This window comes from Chiloscyllium punctatum, chromosome 30, assembly GCF_047496795.1.
Source record: "Chiloscyllium punctatum isolate Juve2018m chromosome 30, sChiPun1.3, whole genome shotgun sequence".
Lineage (NCBI taxonomy): Eukaryota > Metazoa > Chordata > Chondrichthyes > Orectolobiformes > Hemiscylliidae > Chiloscyllium > Chiloscyllium punctatum.
This window is the reverse complement of record NC_092768.1, coordinates 78559596-78580288: the sequence shown is the minus strand read 5'-3', so window position 1 is coordinate 78580288 and position 20693 is coordinate 78559596.

Sequence of the window (20693 nt, the reverse complement as noted above, 5' to 3'; positions counted from 1 at the left end):
AGCACTCTCTGAGGTATTGAGGGAGATCTATCTGAACTATTGAGGGAGCATTATATGAGTACTGAAGTTGCACTTTCTGAGGTATTGAGGGAGCAGTATATGAGGTATTGGAGGAGTACTATCTGAGGTATTGAGGGAGCAGTATTTGAGGTATTGGGGTGTCCTATCTGCGGTATTGAAGGAGCACTTTCTGAGGTATTGAGGGTGCACTATCTGAAGTATGGGGGAGCACTATCTGAGGTATTGAGGGAGCACATTCTGAGGTATTGTGGGAGCACTTTTTGTGGTATTAAAGGTGCACTTTTTGAGGTATCAAGGAAGCGCTATCTGAGGTAGTGATGAAGCACTCTCTAAGGTACTGAGAGAACATTAACTGAGGTACTGAGGGAGCACTTTCTGAGGTATTGAGGGAGCATTATCTGACATACTGAGGGAGCATTATCTGACATACTGAGGGAGCATTATCTGATGTACTGAGGGAGCACTTTCTGTGGTACTGAGGTAGCACTTTCTGAGGTATTGAGGGAGCACCTTCTGAGATATTGAGGAGCATTATCTGAGGTATTGAGGGAGCACTTTCTGAGGTATTGAGGGAGCACTGTCTGAGTACTGATGAAGCACTGCCTGAAGTACAGAGTGTGCACTATCTGACGTATTGAGGGAGCACTTTCTAAGGTATTGAGTGAGCACTATCTGAGGTATTGAGGGAGCACTTTCTGAGGTAATGAGGGACTGACAATCTGAGGTACAGAGGGAGCCCTATCTGAGGTATTGGGTGCGCACTATCCGAGGAACTGTGGAATCACTATCTGAGGTATTGAGGGAGTATGTTCTGAGGTACGGAGGGAGTAATTTCTGAGGTATTGAGGGAGCACTTTCTGAGGTATTGAGGGTGCACTTTCTGAGGTATTGAGGAAGCAATATCTGAGGGACTGAGGGAGCATGATCTGACGTACTGAGGTAGCACTTTCTGTGGTACTGAGGAAGCACTTTCTGTTGTACTGAGGAAGCACTTTCTGAGGTATTGAGGGTGCACTATCTGAGGTATTGAGAGAGCACTATCTGAGGTATTGAGGGAGCACTGTCTGAGTACTGAGGAAGCACTGCCTGAAGTACAGAGTGTACACTATCTGAAGTATTCAGGGAACTCTTTCTGAGGTATTGAGTGAGCACTATCTGAGGTATTGAGGGAGCACTTACTGAGGTATTGTGGGAGCATTTTCTAAAGTATTGAGGGAGCACTTTCTGACGTATTGAGTGAGAACCTTCTGAGGGACTTAGGAAGCACTATCTGAGTTATTGAGGGTGCACTATCTGAGGTATTGAGGGAGGCTTTCTGAGGTATTGAGGGTGCACTACCTGAGGTATTGAGGGAGCACTTTCTGAGGTAGTGAGGGAGCACTTTCTGAGGTACTGAGGGTGTACTATGTGAGGTATTGATGGAGCATTTTCTGAGGTACTGAAGGTGCGCTGGCTAAGGTATTCAGGGAGCACTATCTGGGGAATTGAGGGTGCTCTTTCTGAGGTAATGAGGTACGGACTATCTGAGCTACTGAGTTATTCCATTCTGAGTTATTGGGTGTGTAGTATCTGAGGTACTGAGGAAGCACTATCTGAGATATTGAGGAAGCACTATCTGAGATATTGAGGGAGCACTTTCTGAGGTTTTAGGAAGCACTATTTGATTTGCTGAGGAAGCACTCTCTGAGGTACTAAGGGAGCACTTTCTGAGGTTTTGAGGAAGCACTATGTGAGATACTGAGGGAGTACTGTCTGAGGTATTGAGCAAGCACTATCTGAGGTACTGAGGGTGCAATATCTCGGGTATTGAGGGAGCACTTACTGAGGTATTGAGGAAGGACTTTCTGATGTACTGAGGAAGCACTCTCTGAGGTACTGAGGGAGCACTTTCTGAGGTATTGAGCAAGCATTGCCTGAGGTACTGAGGGAGCACTCTCTGAGGTATTGAGGGAGATCTATCTGAACTATTGAGGGAGCATTATATGAGTACTGAAGTTGCACTTTCTGAGGTATTGAGGGAGCACTATATGAGGTATTGGAGGAGTACTATCTGAGGTATTGAGGGAGCAGTATTTGAGGTATTGGGGTGTCCTATCTGCGGTATTGAAGGAGCACTTTCTGAGGTATTGAGGGAGCAAAGTCTAAGGCATGGAGAGCACTATCTGAGGTATTGAGGAAGCACAATCTAAGATACGGAGGGAGTACTTTCAGAGGTATTGAGGAAGCACTATCTGAGGTACTGAGGAAGTACTATGTGAGGTATTGAGGGATCGCTTTCTGAGGTATTGAGGAAGCATTATGTGAGGAACTGAGGGAGCATTATCTGACATTCTTAGGGAGCATTATCTGATGTACTGAGGGAGCACATTCTGTGGCACTGACAAAGCACTTTCTGAGGTTTTGAGGGTGCACTATCTTAGGTATTGAGGGAGCACATTCTGAGGTATCGAGGGAGCACCTTTTGAGGTATTAAAGGTGCACTTTTTGAGGTATCAAGGAAGCGCTATCTGAGGTAGTGATGAAGCACTCTCTAAGGTACTGAGAGAGCATTATCTGAGGTACTGAGGGAGCACTTTCTGAGGTATTGAGGAAGCCTTATCTGAGGTACTGAGGGAGCATTATCTGACATACTGAGGGAGCAATATCTGATGTACTGAGGGAGCACTTTCTGTGGTACTGAGGAAGCACTTTCTGAGGTATTGAGGGTGCTCCTTCTGAGGTATTGAGGGTGCTCCTTCTGAGGTATTGAGCGAGTGCTTTCTGAGGTATTGAGGGAGCACGATCTGAGCGATTGAGGGTGCACTATCTGGGGTACCGAGGAAGCACTTTCTGATGTATTGAGGAAGCACAATAGGAAGACTGAGGGAGCATTGTCTGAGTTACTGAGCAAGCACTATCTGAGTTATTCAGGGTGCACTGTCTGAGGTATTGAGGGAGCATTTTCTGAGGTTCTGACGGTGCACTATCTGAGGTACTGAGGGAGCCATTTCTGAGGTATTTTGTGTGCACTATCTGAGGATCTGAGGAAGCTCTAAATGAGGTATTGAGGGAGTACTTTCTGAGGCACTGATGGAGTACTTTCTGTGGTATTGAGCAAGCACTATCTGAGGTACTGAGGAAGTACTATCTGAGGTATTGAGGGAGAACTTTATGAGGTATTGAGGGAGGAATTACTTAGGTACTGAGGGAGCACTTTCTGAGGTATTGAGGGAGCACTGTCTGAGGTATTGAGGGAGCACTGTCTGAGGACTGATGAAGCACTGCCTGAAGTACAGAGTGTGCACTATCTGACGTATTGTGGGAGCACTTTCTAAGGTATGGAGTGAGCACTATCTGAGGTATTGAGGGAGCACTTTCTGAGGTATTGAAGGAGCACTTTCTGAGGTATTGAAGATGCAATATCTGAGGGACTGAGAGAGCATTATCTGACATACTGAAGGAGCATTATCTGATGTACTGAGGGAGCAATTTCTGTGGTACTGAGGAAGCACTTTCTGAGGTATTGAGGGTGCACTATCTGAGGTATGGAGGGAACACTATCTGAGGTACTGAGGGAGCATTGTCTGAGTACTGAGGAAGCACTGCCTGAAGTACAGAGAGTTCACTATCTGAAGTATTGAGAGAGCACTTTCTGAGGTATTGAGGGAGCAATTTCTGAGGTACTGAGGGAATACTTTCTGTCGTATTGAGCAAGCACTATCTGAGGTACTGAGGAAGTACTATCTGAGGTATTGATGGAGAACGTTATGAGGTATTGAGGGAGAACTATCTGAGGTATTGAGGGAGCACTTTCTGAGGTATTGAGGGAGCACTGTCTGAGTACTGATGAAGCACTGCCTGAAGTACAGAGTGTGCACTATCTGACGTATTGTGGGAGCACTTTCTAAGGTATTGAATGAGCACTATCTGAGGTATTGAGGGAGCACTTTCTGAGGTATTGAGGGTGCACTTTCTGAGGTATTGAGGAAGCAATATCTGAGGGACTGAGGGAGCATGATCTGACGTACTGAGGTAGCACTTTCTGTGGTACTGAGGTAGCACTACCTGAGGTATTGAGGGAGCACTTACTGACGTATTGTGGGAGCATTTTCTAAAGTATTGAGGGAGCACTTTCTGACGTATTGAGGGAGAACCTTCTGAGGGACTTAGGAAGCACTATCTGAGTTATTGAGGGTGCACTATCTGAGGTATTGAGGGAGGCTTTCTGAGGTATTGAGGGTGCACTACCTGAGGTATTGAGGGAGCACTTTCTGAGATATTGAGGAAGCGCTATCTGAGATATTGAGGAAGCACTATCTGAGATATTGAGGAAGCGCTATCTGAGATATTGAGGAAGCACTATCTGAGATATTGAGCGAGCACATTCTGAGGTATTTAGGAAGCACTATTTGATTTGCTGAGGAAGCACTCTCTGAGGTACTAAGGGAGCACTTTCTGAGGTTTTGAGGAAGCACTATGTGAGATACTGAGGGAGTACTGTCTGAGGTATTGAGCAAGCACTATCTGAGGTACTGAGGGTGCAATATCTCGGGTATTGAGGGAGCACTTACTGAGGTATTGAGGAAGGACTTTCTGATGTACTGAGGAAGCACTCTCTGAGGTACTGAGGGAGCACTTTCTGAGGTATTGAGCAAGCATTGCCTGAGGTAATGAGGGAGCACTCTCTGAGGTATTGAGGGAGATCTATCTGAACTATTGAGGAGCACTATCTGAAGTATTGAGGGAGCACTATCTGAGGTACTGAGAGAGCACTTTCTGAGGTATTGAGAAAGCAATTTTCTGATGTACTGAGGGAGCACTTTCTGTGGTGCTGAGGAAGCACTTTCTGAGGTATTGAGGGTGCACTATCTGAGGTCCTGAGGGAGCATTGTCTGAGTACTGAGGAAGCACTGCCTGAAGTACAGAGAGTACACTATCTGAAGTATTGAGAGAGCACTTTCTGAGGTATTGAGAGAGCAATTTCTGAGGTACTGAGCGAATACTTTCTGTGGTATTGTGAAAGCACTATCTGAGGTACTGAGGAAGTACTATCTGAGGTATTGAGGGAGAACTTTATGAGGTATTGAGGGACGAATTACTGAGGTATTGAGGGAGAACTATCTGAGGTATTGAGGGAGCCCTTTCTGAGGTATTGAGAGAGCACTGTCTGAGTACTGATGAAGCACTGCCTGATGTACAGAGTGTGCACTATCTGACGTATTGTGGGAGCACTTTCTAAGGTATTGAGTGAGCACTATCTGAGGTATTGAGGGAGCACTTTCTGAGGTATTGAGGGTGCACTTTCTGAGGTATTGAGGAAGCAATATCTGAGGGACTGAGGGAGCATGATCTGACGTACTGAGGTAGCACTTTCTGTGGTACTGAGGTAGCACTACCTGAGGTATTGAGGGAGCACTTACTGAGGTATTGTGGGAACATTTTCTAAAGTATTGAGGGAGCACTTTCTGACGTATTGAGGGAGAACCTTCTGAGGGACTTAGGAAGCACGATCTGAGTTATTGAGGGTGCACTATCTGAGGTATTGAGGGAGGCTTTTCTGAGGTATTTAGGGTGCACTACCTGAGGTATTGAGGGAGCACTTTCTGAGGTAGTGAGGGTGCACAACCTGAGGTATTGAGGGAGCACTTTCTGAGGTATTGAGGAAGCAATTTTCTGATGTACAGAGGGAGCACTTTCTGAGGTACTGAGTGAGCACTTTCTGAGCTATTGAGTGAGCATTATATGAGTACTGAAGTAGCACTTTCTGAGGTATTGAGGGAGCACGATATGAGGTATTGGGGAGTACTATCTAAGGTGTTGAGGGAGCAGCATTTGAGGTATTGGGGTGTCCTATCTGCGGTATTGAAGGAGCACTTTCTGAGGTATTGAGGGAGCAAAGTCTAAGGCATGGAGAGCACTATCTGAGGTATTGAGGAAGCACAATCTGAGATACTGAGGGAGTACTTTCAGAGGTATTGAGGAAGCACTATCTGAGGTAGTGAGGGAGCACTTTCTGAGGTATTTAGGAAACACTATTTGATTTGCTGAGGAAGCACTATCTGAGGTACTGAGGGAGCACTTTCTGAGGTTTTGAGGAAGCACTATGTGAGATTCTGAGGGATTACTGTCTGAGGTATTGAGCAAGCACTATCTGAGGTACTAAGGTTGCAATATCTCGGGTATTGAGGGAGCACTTACTGAGGTATTGAGGAAGCAGTTTCTGATGTAGTGAGGAACCACTCTCTGAGGTACTGAGGGAGCACTTTCTGAGGTATTGAGTGGGCATTGCCTGATGTGCTTAGGGAGCACTATCTGAAGTATTGAGGGAGCACTATCTGAGGTACTGAGGGAGAACTTTCTGATGTACGGAGGGAGCACATTCTCTTGCCCCCGGTCTCTGATTCTCCACAGTCTCTCTCGCCACCGGTCTCTAACTTTCTCTGGTCTCTCTCCCCCCCGGTCTCTAACTCTCGCCGGTCTCTCTCGCCCACAGTCTCTAACTCTCCCCGGTCTCTCTCGCCCCTGGTCTCTAACGCTCCCCGGTCTCTAACTCTCCCCGGTCTCTCTCGCCCCTGGTCTCTAATTCTCCCCGGTCTCTCTCCCCCCAGGTCTCTCTCACCCCCAGTCTCTAACTCTCCCCGGTCTCTCTCGCCCCCGGTCGCCCCTGGTCTCTAACTCTCCCCGGTCTCTCTCTCCCCCGGTCTCTCTCTCCCCTGGTCTCTCTCGCCACCGGTCTCTAACTCTCCCCGGTCTCTCTCACCCTCGGTCTCTAACTCTCTCCAGTCTCTCTCGCCCCCGGTCTCTAACTCTCTCCAGTCCCTCTCGCCTCTGGTCTCTAACTCTCCCCGGTCTCTAACTCTCCCCAGTCTCTCTCGCCCCCGGCCTCTAACTCTCCCCGGTCTCTCTCGCCCCCGGTCTCTAAATCTCCCCGGTCTCTCTCGCCCCTGGTCTCGAACTGTCCCAGGTCTCTCTCGCCCCGGTCTCTAACTCTCCCCGGTCTCTCTCGCCCCCGGTCTCTGACGCTCCCCTGTCTCTCTCGCCCCTGGTCTCTAACTCTCCCCAGTTTCTCTCACCCCTGGTCTCTCACCCTCCCCGGTCTCTCTCCCCCCCAGGTCTCTAACTCTCCCCAGTCTCTCTCGCCCAGGTCTGTAACTCTCCCCGGTCTCTCTCGCCCCCGGTCTCTAAATCTCCCCGGTCTCTCTCGCCCACGGTCGCCCCAGGTCTCTAACTCTCCCCGGTCTCTCTCGCCCCCGGTCTCTGACTCTCCCTAGTCTCTCTCGCCCCCGGTCTCTGACTCTCCCCAGTCTCTCTCGCCCCCGGTCTCTAACTCTCCCCGGTCTCTCTCGCCCCTGGTCTCTAAATCTCCCCGGTCTCTCTCTCCCCAGTCTCTCTCGCCCCAGGTCTCTAACTCTCCCCGGTCTCTCTCGCCCCAGGTCTCTAACTCTCCCCAGTCTCTCTCGCCCCAGGTCTCTAACTCTCCCCAGTCTCTCTCGCCCCCAGTCTCTAACTCTCCCCAGTCTCTCTCGCCCCAGGTCTCTAACTCTCCCCGGTGTCTCTCGCCCCCTGTCTCTGACTCTCCCCAGTCTCTCTCGCCCCTGGTCTCTAACTCTCTCCAGTCCCTCTCTCCCCAGTCTCTCTCGCCCCCAGTCTCTATCTCTCCCCAGTCTCTCTCGCCCCCAGGTCTCTAACTCTCCCCAGTCTCTCTCGCCCCTGGTCTCTAACTCTCTCCAGTCCCTCTCTCCCCAGTCTCTCTCGCCCCCAGTCTCTATCTCTCCCCAGTCTCTCTCGCCCCCAGGTCTCTAACTCTCCCCGGTCTCTCTCGCCCCTGGTCTCTATCTGTCCCCAGTCTCTCTCGCCCCAGTCTCTCTCGCCCGAGTCTCTCTCGCCCCCAGTCTCTATCTCTCCCCAGTCTCTCTCGCCCCCGGTCTCTAAATCTCCCCGGTCTCTCTCGCCCACGGTCGCCCCAGGTCTCTAACTCTCTCCAGTCTCTCTCGCCCCCGGTCTCTAACTCTCCCCGGTCTCTCTCGCCCCTGGTCTCTAACTCTCCCCAGTCCCTCTCGCCCCCGGTCTCTAACTCTCCCCAGTCTCTCTCGGCCCCGGTCTCTAACTCTCCCCGGTCTCTCTCGCCCCCAGTCTCTAACTCTCTCCAGTCCCTCTCGCCCCAGGTCTCTGACCCTCCCCGGTCTCTCTCACCCCCTGTCTCTAACTCTCCCCAGTCTCTCTCGCCCCCGGTCTCTAAATCTCCCCGGTCTCTCTCGCCCCCGGTCTCTAACTCTCTCCAGTCTCTCTCGCCCCAGGTCTCTAACTCTCTCCAGTCTCTCTCGCCCCCGGTCTCTAACTCTCTCCAGTCCCTCTCGCCTCTGGTCTCTAACTCTCCCCGGTCTCTAACTCTCCCCAGTCTCTCTCGCCCCCGGCCTCTAACTCTCCCCGGTCTCTCTCGCCCCCGGTCTCTAAATCTCCCCGGTCTCTCTCGCCCCTGGTCTCGAACTGTCCCAGGTCTCTCTCGCCCCGGTCTCTAACTCTCCCCGGTCTCTCTCGCCCCCGGTCTCTGACTCTCCCCTGTCTCTCTCGCCCCTGGTCTCTAACTCTCCCCAGTTTCTCTCACCCCTGGTCTCTCACCCTCCCCGGTCTCTCTCCCCCCCAGGTCTCTAACTCTCCCCAGTCTCTCTCGCCCAGGTCTGTAACTCTCCCCGGTCTCTCTCGCCCCCGGTCTCTAAATCTCCCCGGTCTCTCTCGCCCACGGTCGCCCCAGGTCTCTAACTCTCCCCGGTCTCTCTCGCCCCCGGTCTCTGACTCTCCCCAGTCTCTCTCGCCCCCGGTCTCTGACTCTCCCCAGTCTCTCTCGCCCCCGGTCTCTAACTCTCCCCGGTCTCTCTCGCCCCTGGTCTCTAAATCTCCCCGGTCTCTCTCTCCCCAGTCTCTCTCGCCCCAGGTCTCTAACTCTCCCCGGTCTCTCTCGCCCCAGGTCTCTAACTCTCCCCAGTCTCTCTCGCCCCAGGTCTCTAACTCTCCCCAGTCTCTCTCGTCCCCAGTCTCTAACTCTCCCCAGTCTCTCTTGCCCCAGGTCTCTAACTCTCCCCGGTGTCTCTCGCCCCCTGTCTCTGACTCTCCCCAGTCTCTCTCGCCCCTGGTCTCTAACTCTCTCCAGTCCCTCTCTCCCCAATCTCTCTCGCCCCCAGTCTCTATCTCTCCCCAGTCTCTCTCACCCCCAGGTCTCTAACTCTCCCCAGTCTCTCTCGCCCATGGTCTCTAACTCTCTCCAGTCCCTCTCTCCCCAGTCTCTCTCGCCCCCAGTCTCTATCTCTCCCCAGTCTCTCTCGCCCCCAGTCTCTAACTCTCCCCGGTCTCTCTCGCCCCTGGTCTCTATCTCTCCCCAGTCTCTCTCGCCCCAGTCTCTCTCGCCCCAGTCTCTCTCGCCCCCAGTCTCTATCTCTCCCCAGTCTCTCTCGCCCCCGGTCTCTAAATCTCCCCGGTCTCTCTCGCCCACGGTCGCCCCAGGTCTCTAACTCTCTCCAGTCTCTCTCGCCCCCGGTCTCTAACTCTCCCCGGTCTCTCTCGCCCCTGGTCTCTAACTCTCCCCAGTCCCTCTCGCCCCCGGTCTCTAACTCTCCCCAGTCTCTCTCGCCCCCGGTCTCTAACTCTCCCCGGTCTCTCTCGCCCCCAGTCTCTAACTCTCTCCAGTCCCTCTCGCCCCAGGTCTCTGACCCTCCCCGGTCTCTCTCACCCCCTGTCTCTAACTCTCCCCAGTCTCTCTCGCCCCCGGTCTCTAACTCTCCCCGGTCTCTCTCGCCCCCGGTCTCTAACTCTCTCCAGTCTCTCTCGCCCCAGGTCTCTAACTCTCTCCAGTCTCTCTCGCCCCCGGTCTCTAACTCTCTCCAGTCCCTCTCTCCCCTGGTCTCTAACTCTCTCCAGTCCCTCTCTCCCCAGTCTCTCTTGCCCCCGGTCTCTAACTCTCTCCAGTCTCTCTCGCTCCCAGTCCCTCTCTCCCCAGTCTCTCTCGCCCCTGGTCTCTAACTCTCTCCAGTCTCTCTCGCTCCCAGTCCCTCTCTCCCCAGTCTCTCTCTCCCCGGTCTCTCTCGCCCCCAGTCTCTAAATCTCCCCGGTCTCTCTCGCCCACGGTCGCCCCCGGTCTCTAACTCTCCCCGGTCTCTCTCGCCCCAGGTCTCTAACTCTCTCCAGTCTCTCTCGCCCCTGGTCTCTAACTCTCTCCAGTCCCTCTCTCCCCCGGTCTCTAACTCTCTCCAGTCTCTCTCGCCCCAGGTCTCTAACTCTCTCCAGTCCCTCTCTCCCCAGGTCTCTAACTCTCTCCAGTCTCTCTCGCCCCCGGTCTCTAACTCTCTCCAGTCCCTCTCTCCCCTGGTCTCTAACTCTCTCCAGTCCCTCTCTCCCCAGTCTCTCTCGCCCCCGGTCTCTAACTCTCTCCAGTCTCTCTCGCTCCCAGTCCCTCTCTCCCCAGTCTCTCTCTCCCCGGTCTCTCTCGCCCCCAGTCTCTAAATCTCCTCAGTCTCTCTCGCCCACGGTCGCCCCCGGTCTCTAACTCTCCCCGGTCTCTCTCGCCCCAGGTCTCTAACTCTCTCCAGTCTCTCTCGCCCCTGGTCTCTAACTCTCTCCAGTCCCTCTCTCCCCGGTCTCTCTCGCCCCCAGTCTCTAACTCTCCCCGGTCTCTCTCGCCCCCGGTCTCTAAATCTCCCCGGTCTCTCTCGCCCACGGTCGCCCCAGGTCTCTAACTCTCCCCGGTCTCTCTCGCCCCCGGTCTCTAACTCTCCCCGGTCTCTCTCGCCCCCGGTCTCTAACTGTCTCCAGTCCCTCTCGCCCCCGGTCTCTGACTCTCCCCAGTCCCTCTCGCCCCCGGTCTCTGACTCTCCCCAGTCCCTCTCGCCCCGGTCTCTAACTCTCCCCAGTCCCTCTCGCCCCCGGTCTCTAACTCTCCCCGGTCTCTCTCGCCCCCGGTCTCTGACTCTCCCCAGTTTCTCTCGCCCCTGGTCTCTCACCCTCCCCGGTCTCTCTCCCCCCCAGTCTCTAACTCTCTCCAGTCCCTCTCTCCCCGGTCTCTCTCGCCCCCGGTCTCTGACCCTCCCTGGTCTCTCTCGCCCCCAGTCTCTGACCCTCCCTGGTCTCTCTCCCCCCCGGTCTCTAACTCTCCCCAGTCTCTCTCATGTCCGTTCTCAAAATACTCCCCAGTCTCTCTCCCCCCCAGGTCTCTGACCCTCCCCGGTCTCTCTCGCCCCCGGTCTCTGACCCTCTCCCCGGTTTCTCTTGTCGCCCCCAGTCTCTAACTCTCCCCTGGTCTCTCTCGCCTCCGGTCTCTAACTCTCCCCGGTCTCTCTCCTCCCCGGTCTCTAACTCTCCCCGGTCTCTCTCTCCCCTGGTCTCTAACTCTCCCCGGTCTCTCTCACCCCCGGTCTCTAACTCTCCCCGGTGTCTCACCCCCGGTTTCTAAATCTCCCCGGTCTCTCTCCTCCTCCGGTCTGTAACTCTCCCCGGTCTCTCTCGCCCCCGGTCTCTAAATCTCCCCAGTCTCTCTCGCCCCCGGTCTCTAACTCTCCCCAGTCTCTCTCGCCCCCGGTCTCTAACTCTCCCCGGTCTCTCTCGCCCCCATTCTCTTGTCGCCCACCTCTTTCTCTCACCCCTCTGTCTCTCTCGCCCCCATCTCTCTCGCCCCCCCTCCTCGAACCCCTGTCTCTCTTGCCTCCTCTCTCTCACTCCCCCTCTCTCGGCCTCCCCTCTATCGGCCCCCCTCTCTCTCGCACCCCCCGTTTCTCCCACCCCTTTTGTCGGTCCCCTCTCTCTCTCGCCCGCCTCCTCTCTCTCTCTTGCCCCTCTCTCTCACCCCCCTGTCTCTCGTCCCCCCCACCCTGTCTCTCCCTGCTCTTTCACAATCTCTCGAATCACTGTCGCCTCATCTCCCTTTCTCTCCTCCCTCTCTCTCTCCTTCTCGCCCCGTCTCTCTCTCTTTCTCTTGCTGCCATCTCCCTCCCTCTCTTGCCCCATCTGTTTACCCCTCTCTCGTTCCCTCTCTCAACTCCATCCCTATCTCCTCTCTCTCTCTCTCAAGGAGGGAGAGAGGGAAGAGTGGAGGCAGGTGGAGAAACCGGGATTGGGGGTGTGTGTGATAGAGACGGGGGAATGAGTGAGAATGAAAAGGAGAGGTGTTGAGAAGGAAAGAGTATGCAGAGATGGAGAGGGAGAGCAATGAGGAGAAAGGGTAGGGGAGAGGAAATGGGTAGTTCAGGTTGGAGGGGGTTACAGAGGGAGTTAAACCCAGCTCCTGAGCTCAGGGCGCGGTGCCCTTCCCTTCCCTGAGGACCAGGACTTGGGGCTGAGTCTGTCTCTCTCCAGCTCAGCTTCTCCAACACAAAGACACACAACAACATCGGTCACTCTGCTGCTCAGCACGCTTTAATCAACATTTTTATTGGTTACAAATGGAAGTGATGGATACAGTCCGTGGGATGGTGCCTTTTCTCACTGGCCCCTGAGTTGTGAGAAACATTGAAATGTTTCCCTGTAACCCCCCTGTGGGATAAGGATGGACAAACCAGTGCTACCCTCAGTCTGTTACCATAGCGACAGGCTGCTCCATCGCTGAAACACTGAACTGAAATGAGAAAATCCCGGATGGATTGATTAATGAGGGAATTTGATGGATGGATGGATTTGGGTGAAGGGATATTTCAGCACATTCTTCAGCTGCTGCCTGAACTTAGTCTGGGTCACGGCATAAATCGCGGTGTTTGTGCAGCAACTGAGGAGCTGCAGCATGAAGCCCAATTCCAGCACAAAGGCATCGATAAACACAGACATATACCCAATACCATACATCCGGTACCATATAGAATACAGCATTAACATTGACCATAACAGGATGAAATTGGCCGAGATCACAAACAGTAAAATTATGGATTTTTTTCGGTTTCTCATTTCAGTGTCAGACTGAGTGTCCCCATTGGTGTGAGCGCGGAGTCTCCTGCGGGCTCTGCTGGTCACTAAAATGTGTCTGACGGTGAGAACATTGAGCAGCAGAATCAGGAGAAATGGGACACACGGGGTTAGAATGTGGTGGAGGAACTCGATTGTGACCCAGACAATGGAGTATTCGACAGCGAATGATATATAACAAAACCAGGGGGCGTTCACCAGCCAATACCGAGCTGTGAGCATAAAATACCAGGAAATGTTCTTTAAACAGCTCAGCACAGTCACTGCTCCCAGAACCACAGCCGCCGTTTTCTCACTGCAATATTTACTTTTCAGCTTCTGGCAACAAATGGCCACAAACCGATCAAAGGTGAAAGTGACGGTGAACCATATAGAGCAGTCAGTGGCTGCATAAAGCAGGACGGCGTGGATATTACACACGGGGACGTAGTACCTCAGGAAATAAAACTGTTCCCGATAAACAATGGGAATGTGTCTCAGGATCAGGTCGAGGAAAATGACCAGGAGATCCGCCGCTGCCATGGCCCCCAGGTAACGTCTGACACATGGAGACAATCCACAATCTTTATAAAGCAGGACGTAGATGGTCACTACGTTAACTGTGAGGAAGGAAAACAAACCCATTATCCATCAGCCTGGAGGCAAAGGGACCCGTTTGATCGGGGACCCAGTGAGATTTTCAAATGTGTCCCTGTATTCAGGGATTTATTTAAATAATTGGAGCTGGAATAACAAATGGGAAGGTCGGAATTACTGACAGAAATGCGACATAAACCACAAGAAACCCTCCCTCCCCAAACACACAGAGACACATCCATAAGGACAGAAGGTTTCTAGAACATTCCCACACACTCGATCCCTCGAGAACAGACACAGGTCACTCCTTCCCAGTTCCTAATACGGAGGGTGGAAACGTTGCTGTCCTGAAGGATTCTGTCCCAGTTTCCTGAAGACAAACGGAGTTTGGGAATTTCTGTATTTTGGTCTAAATTGTGGTCGATCCTGCGTCGTGGAGAAATGTAAACGCAGGGAAAACGTATTCCCCCCTTTAACTGCCTGAGGGGCCTTCGGAACAGTGTCTCCTTCTCCCTGGAACGGGATCTCTTCCCTCGGGATCTTACCGTTTGTTCAATTCACTGACGTCCGGCCGTTCACAAACAATGTCAGGGACAGAACGTCCCGGGGAATGTCAGTTATAGAATGTCAGGGACAGAACGTTCCGGGGAATGTCAGTTATAGAATGTCAGGGACAGAACGTTCCGGGGAATGTCAGTTATAGAATGTCAGGGACAGAACGTTCAGGGGAATGTCAGTTATAGAATGTCAGGGACAGAACGTTCCGGGGAATGTCAGTTATAGAATGTCAGGGACAGAACGTTCTGGGTAATGTCGGGGACAGAATGTTCCGGGGAATGTCAGTTATAGAATGTCAGGGACAGAACGTTCCGGGGAATGTCAGCTATAGAATGTCAGGGACAGAACGTTCTGGGTAATGTCGGGGACAGAATGTTCCGGGGAATGTCAGTTATAGAATGTCAGGGACAGAACGTTCCGGGGAATGTCAGTTATAGAATGTCAGGGACAGAACGTTCCGGGGAATGTCGGGGACAGAATGTTCCGGGGAATGTCAGTTATAGAATGTCAGGGACAGAACGTTCCGGGGAATGTCAGCTATAGAATGTCAGGGACAGAACGTTCCGGGGAATGTCGGGGACAGAATGTTCTGGGGAATGTCAGTTATAGAATATCGGGGACAGAACATTCCGGGGAATGTCAGTTATAGAATGTCGGGGACAGAACGTTCCAGGGAATGTCAGTTATAGAATGTCGGGGACAGAACGTTCCAGGGAATGTCAGTTATAGAATGTCGGGGACAGAACGTTCCGGGGAATGTCAGTTATAGAATGTCGGGGACAGAACGTTCCGGGGAATGTCAGTTATAGAATGTCGGGGACAGAACATTCCGGGTAACCCCTTGACCTGTCCATGACCTTTCCCCCCTCCCCACCCCACCAACATGATGTCCTGTGCCTGGACACACTGTAACATTAATGGGGTGAGAGAGGGAGGGTCCAATCACAGGAATGGGAACTAAAGGCATCGCCAGATCAGCTGAAATGGTGAGATATACCACATTCTCAATCCACCTCACAGAACCAGCCCAGACACCATTCACCCAGAGGAGATATCTGTTCACCGTGGAACACTGTGAAACCAGCAAGCTGTCCAGATTCATCCATTACACTGGTCAATACAACGCAGCAATCTGTCCAGAGTGGAACACTGCGCAGACCACAGCAGTGCATTAGTCTATAACCCCGGACTAGATATCTGTACAGCACTGGGAGCTGTGCAGACCACATCAGGGCACTAATGTGTGAACCTGAAACAAATATCCATCCAGCATAAGGAGCTACACAAACCACATCATTGCATTATCTATAAACCTCAACCAGAATGACTGACCAGCACAGGGAACTGTGCAGTAATCACCCGTGAATTAATTAGCAAACCAGGAGCAGTTACCCTCCCAGCATGTAGGACTGTATACACCACCCCAGTACATTGATCTGTAACCCAGGAGCAGTTACCCTCCCAGCAGGTAGGGCTGTGTACCCCACCCCAGTGCGTTGCTCAGTAACACTGTGTTAGATCACTGCCCAGTGTGGGGAAACTTGCAGCCCGGGCTGAAAATGACGAGATGTACAGCTCCCACCCAATTACAGCTCCATGTCTCCAGTGTTGCCCTGACAAGGGGGTGCTGTGGGTGTGAACATCACTGCCAGAGAGAGATGGTGAGGGAATCAGTTTAAATATCACCACATGGGAGGGACTTGGGGTATAGACAGAGAGGGGAAGACTGAGAGACAGTGTCATGGAAGGATGTCTTCCCAGGTTTCAGAATGCTGAAATGTAGACACTTCGATACAATCCTGTAAAAAGAGCCTGTCTTCCCAGGAAAGATGGGAAAATGGGATATTGGTGTGAGGTCAGATGATGGAGAGTTTTGGATGAGCATTTGTTGTACAGCTTTTCAAATGGAGTCCTTCACGGCTGGAGGTACACACCTTTACCCAGATCCCACTGGATATTCCGTGATCCCTGACACTGATGTCATCTTTAAAAGGCCAAGGGGCACACGATTGAGATTTCTCAGTTTGGAGCTGCCCTGCACAGTTTACCCCGAGCCTGGCAGATAAGGGACAATTACACCACGGTTTGTCAACAGGGGCACGGAGGGTCTGGTGGATGGGCTAGTACAGAAGGTGACCATTCTCTTCCCAGAGGGGGCGACACCACCAGACCCACCGAGCATCGTCTGAGCTCCCCATCCAGCTCAGTGCAGTATCTGCGGTCTGAAGAAATGTCCAGCAACACAGCACAAGCATCAATAACCTTCCCCACTCTGTAGGGATAAGGGTCACTGTGTTCTCTCAGCTCCCTCACACTCGCTGTGTATCTGTTATAGCACCGACCCCCGAACAAGGCTCATGGTCCACCACTCACACTGTCGCATGCTGCACCTTCTCTCTCTCTCTCTCTCTCTCTCTCCCTTTCTCTCCCCCCTCGCTCCGCTTCACCCCCACGCTAATAACACTGCATGGATACAACACTGTGGACTGACTCCCTCCGGACACCTCACCATGACCCCCTCCCCACCTACACTAACACTAACAGTAGGACCACAACCACTCCCTCCCTCCCTCCCTCCCATTCCAGGAGAAACAGCCTGGAATAGGACGGAAAGTGCCAAGCCGGGTGGTGGAGTGCCCGATATCCGTTCCCTCACCCCCCCCCCCCTCCCCCCGTCATGTGGGGAGGACTGTGGTACGGGTCGGAGAGGACCGGGACGCCTCGTATGGAGATTCTGAAACATCCACGTCCCACCGACCAAGTAAGGAGCAATGTTCAGTGAAGGGCAATTCTCACTTTAAACCCACTGGCAGCTCCGTTTACCCCCGGCCCAACTTAGAAGCCGTGGCCCTGATGCCATCTCCCTTTTGTGTCGAGCTGGTACAAATGGAATCTCCACGGTCTCGGTGGGCAGGAGGGTGGGCTCACAACACATCGTCACCACCACTTCCCAGGAAGGGAGCACCGAGACTCCCTCCTACACCTCCCCCAATAAACAGCTCAGATACTGAAACTAAGTTGTGAGAGTTACTGCTCTCCCCACTTGTCCTGACATCTTCAATAACCTGTGCTCATATACCCGCAGGACAATCTGCTCCTGCACCCCCTTTATAATGTCACAGCCTGTTTTAAACTGTCTTTCATTGTCTTTCCTACCAAAGTGTATCACCTCAAACTGCTCTGCATTGATCCCCATCTGCCTTACACCTGAACACTGCATCAACGTGTCACTGTCCTGTTAGAGTTCCACACTGTCCTCCATAGACTTTACAATTCTTCCAGTTTGGTGTTATCTACAAACATTGAGATTGTTATAGTGTCACAGTCCCCATGAAAAAAACTGAAATCCTGCCCCACATACACGAGTGTGAGCAAGTGAAATACTGATATATTCCTATGGACAGAGTCGAATAATGACATGCTGTCAATGGAGCAATAAATGTCCTGACACACACCAGACGGAGCGAATGAAATATTGACAAACCACAGAGCAAGAGGAATCCGGATAGTTCCCACTTATCGATATTCATCAGGGTATAATGTGATGGAGTTGAAAGTGTGTACTATCCCTTTAAGAGAGAGGGAATGCTGTTCTGAACTGAGAGCTTACAAGCATCTGTGATACGAGAGGATGGCAGACCCAGAAACAGTATATTGCTGTAGAGCTGGAGTCGGGTAATAAGCAGTTAAGAGAAAGGGGGTCCCAGAGTTGTGAATAGTTCATGTCAAATGTTCACTTTCAGAGTGAAAAAATAAATTGATGTTTTTATTTAAACAGTGGAATTTGGGAGTTCTCTGTCACTCATATTTTAACAGTCTACGAAGCGAATTGAGCATTTTTCTATGTTTCATTTAAGTTACCAGATAAGCTTCCCGCCGTGTCCTAACCATCCCCGTGTGTGTATCTGTGTGTCTCTGTGTGGGGCAGGTCTGGCAGTCTCTGTGGTGCTTAAAGTGCTGCAATGCCACCCTCTTCTGGCCTCCACATGCCACTGCACAGGCATTGGCAGAGGGTGAAAACCAACAGGGATTCATTCAGAGAGGGGGAGGGAGAGGGCAACTGCTCGCAGCACCATCCAAACTGATGTCTTATCCATGGACTGATCTAAATGTCCTTTAAACGTTGTAACTGACCCTGCTTTCACCACTTCCTCTGGAAGTTCATTCCACACACAAGCCAGCTTCTGTCTAACATAATTACCTCTCATGACTTTCGTAAATCTTTTTTCCTCGCACCTTAAAAATCCCTCAGTTTTGAATCCTCAACTCTAGAGAAAAGACATCAGCCCTTCAGCTTCTCTGTAACCCTCATTATTTTATAAACCTCTGCAAAGTTACTGCTTAATCTCATATTCTTCAGTGAAAAAGGTCCCAGCCGATCCAGCCTCTCCTTAGAGCTCCCTCCCTCCTTTCCCAGCAACATCCAGGTTAATCTCTTCTCAATCCTCTCCATCTTAATAATATCAACGTCAGTAATATCAAAGTGAATAGTCAAGGTATTTTCCACGGGTACGGGGAGTCCAAAACTAGAGGACATAGGCTTAAGATGAGAGGGGAAACATTTAAAAGTGACCTAAGGGGCAGCTTTTTCACCCAGAGGGTGATGTGCCTATGGAATGAGCGGGCAGGATTACCAGGCTGGACACAGTATTCTAGAAGAGGTCTCACCAATGTCCTGTACAACCTCTACATGACATCCCAATTCCGATACTCAAAGGTCTGTCCTATGAAGACATGTGTGTTAAACACCTTCTTAATCACACTATCTATATGAGATGCAAATTTTAAAGAATTATAACTGACGGCCTAGGTTTCTGTACTACAGCACTGCCAAAGGCCCTGCTTTTAATTGTATAGGTCCTGCTGTTGTTTGATTTACCAAATCCAATCCCTCGCATTAATCCAAACTAAACTCCATCAGCCACCCCTCAGCCCAGTGTGTGATATTACTGCCACCTACCCCTCCCCCTTCAATTTTAAAACGCCCATCCCTCTCCAGGATGCCTGCACACTCCGGCCTTGATTTTCACAAAGACCCTGAGCTTGGTTTGCCTTGTGTGGTTAGGGGGAGGCGAGACAGATTGCAGACACAGTCAGTTGGGAGGAGAGGCTGGACAGTAATCAGCGACCAGGAAGAGGGGAGTCGCACGTTAGAGTTGGGTAAGAGTGATCGGTGTTTTGTGACCAGAAATTAAGCTCTTCCTTCGCCTCTGGTGTTCAGTAATAAATATCTATTTGAGACCCTTCATTGGGCAGAGTGTGTATGCAGGATTTGTTTCCTTAATATTGCAGACTACAGATAATAGCAATTAAAGATGTTTATAGTTAATTTCAATGGCATAGCACGTGCACTCAATATCCTACAATTGAGACAAATATCTTGCATTTGTTTAACAATACAAAGTGTTTTGTGTAGTTCAGTAAGGGGAACCTGATTATAATAAATCCACACCGAGCTGAAAGTGGGCACTAAAATATGACCCAAAATCTGGATATGGTCGTGTAGTGGGTAGTGGCCCTGTCTCTGAGCCAGAGCTCTTGATTTGATTCCAATTCCTGAACTTGTGTGGTAGTGTTCCTAGCTCTGGGCTAGAAGGCATGGATTCAAGTCCTGCCTGTTGCAGAGGTATGTCCCAGCATGTCAGAACAATCTGATGAACAAACATACAGGAGAATACTGTTCTAGCTTTATGGGTATTGTTGAGCGATGCTAGTGTCCCTGCCTCCGGGCACAAAGGTCTAGGCGTAAAGCCCACAGAAGTGTCTCAGGATACATCTGAACAAATTGATTAAAATGGATTTAGAATTGTGACTTGATGGAGAAGGAAGAGGTGTCAGTATTGCATTTCAGAATTTACGCCCAGGATGACTGAAAGTACAGCTATTCGTGTTGATTGGGGTCACATTTTGCAGCAGTAGCGGTGTATAAAATCAAAATGGCCATAGATAGGGTGAGTCGTCAGGGGTTATTCCCCAGGTTAGGGGCGTCCAAAACTAAAGGGCTTTGGTGGAAAGTGAGAGGGGAAAGGTTTTGAGGAGGCCTAAAGGGCACCATTTCACACAGAGGGTGGTGTGCGTATGGAATGAGCTGCCAGAGGAAGTGGTGGAGGCTGGTACAACTACAGCATCTGGGTACTGAGAGACCTGGCGAGCTTTTCCAGCAATTTCTGTATTTCTTTAAAAAATGCATTCAGTTTAACACAGTTATTCTGAATAAATTAAACATTTTAATTGTTTTAATGACGCAGGGCCATATAAGCATATCTTCAAATTGACCGAGACCATTTTCTGCTCAGTGTATTGCTCTTTGTATGACAGCAGCAATGATGCACCTACATGGAACAGGGAATGTGATGGAGACATAGTTTGGACAATGTACAAGGAGACCTCACATGGTCCAGTTTGGGAGAGGATGACATTACTGTGTGATTCAACTCAGAGAGGGAGAAAATGTAATCTGCCTGAGAAGGAATGGCCTATTGCACTCTCTCTCCTTCATTGTTCCTCATCACAGCAATGTGTGCGAGCTAAAAATAAAACTCTACAGTCATCGTTACCATTCTTATTTTTATGGAATCCCTGCAGTGTGTAAACATGCCCTTTGACCCAACAAGTCCATA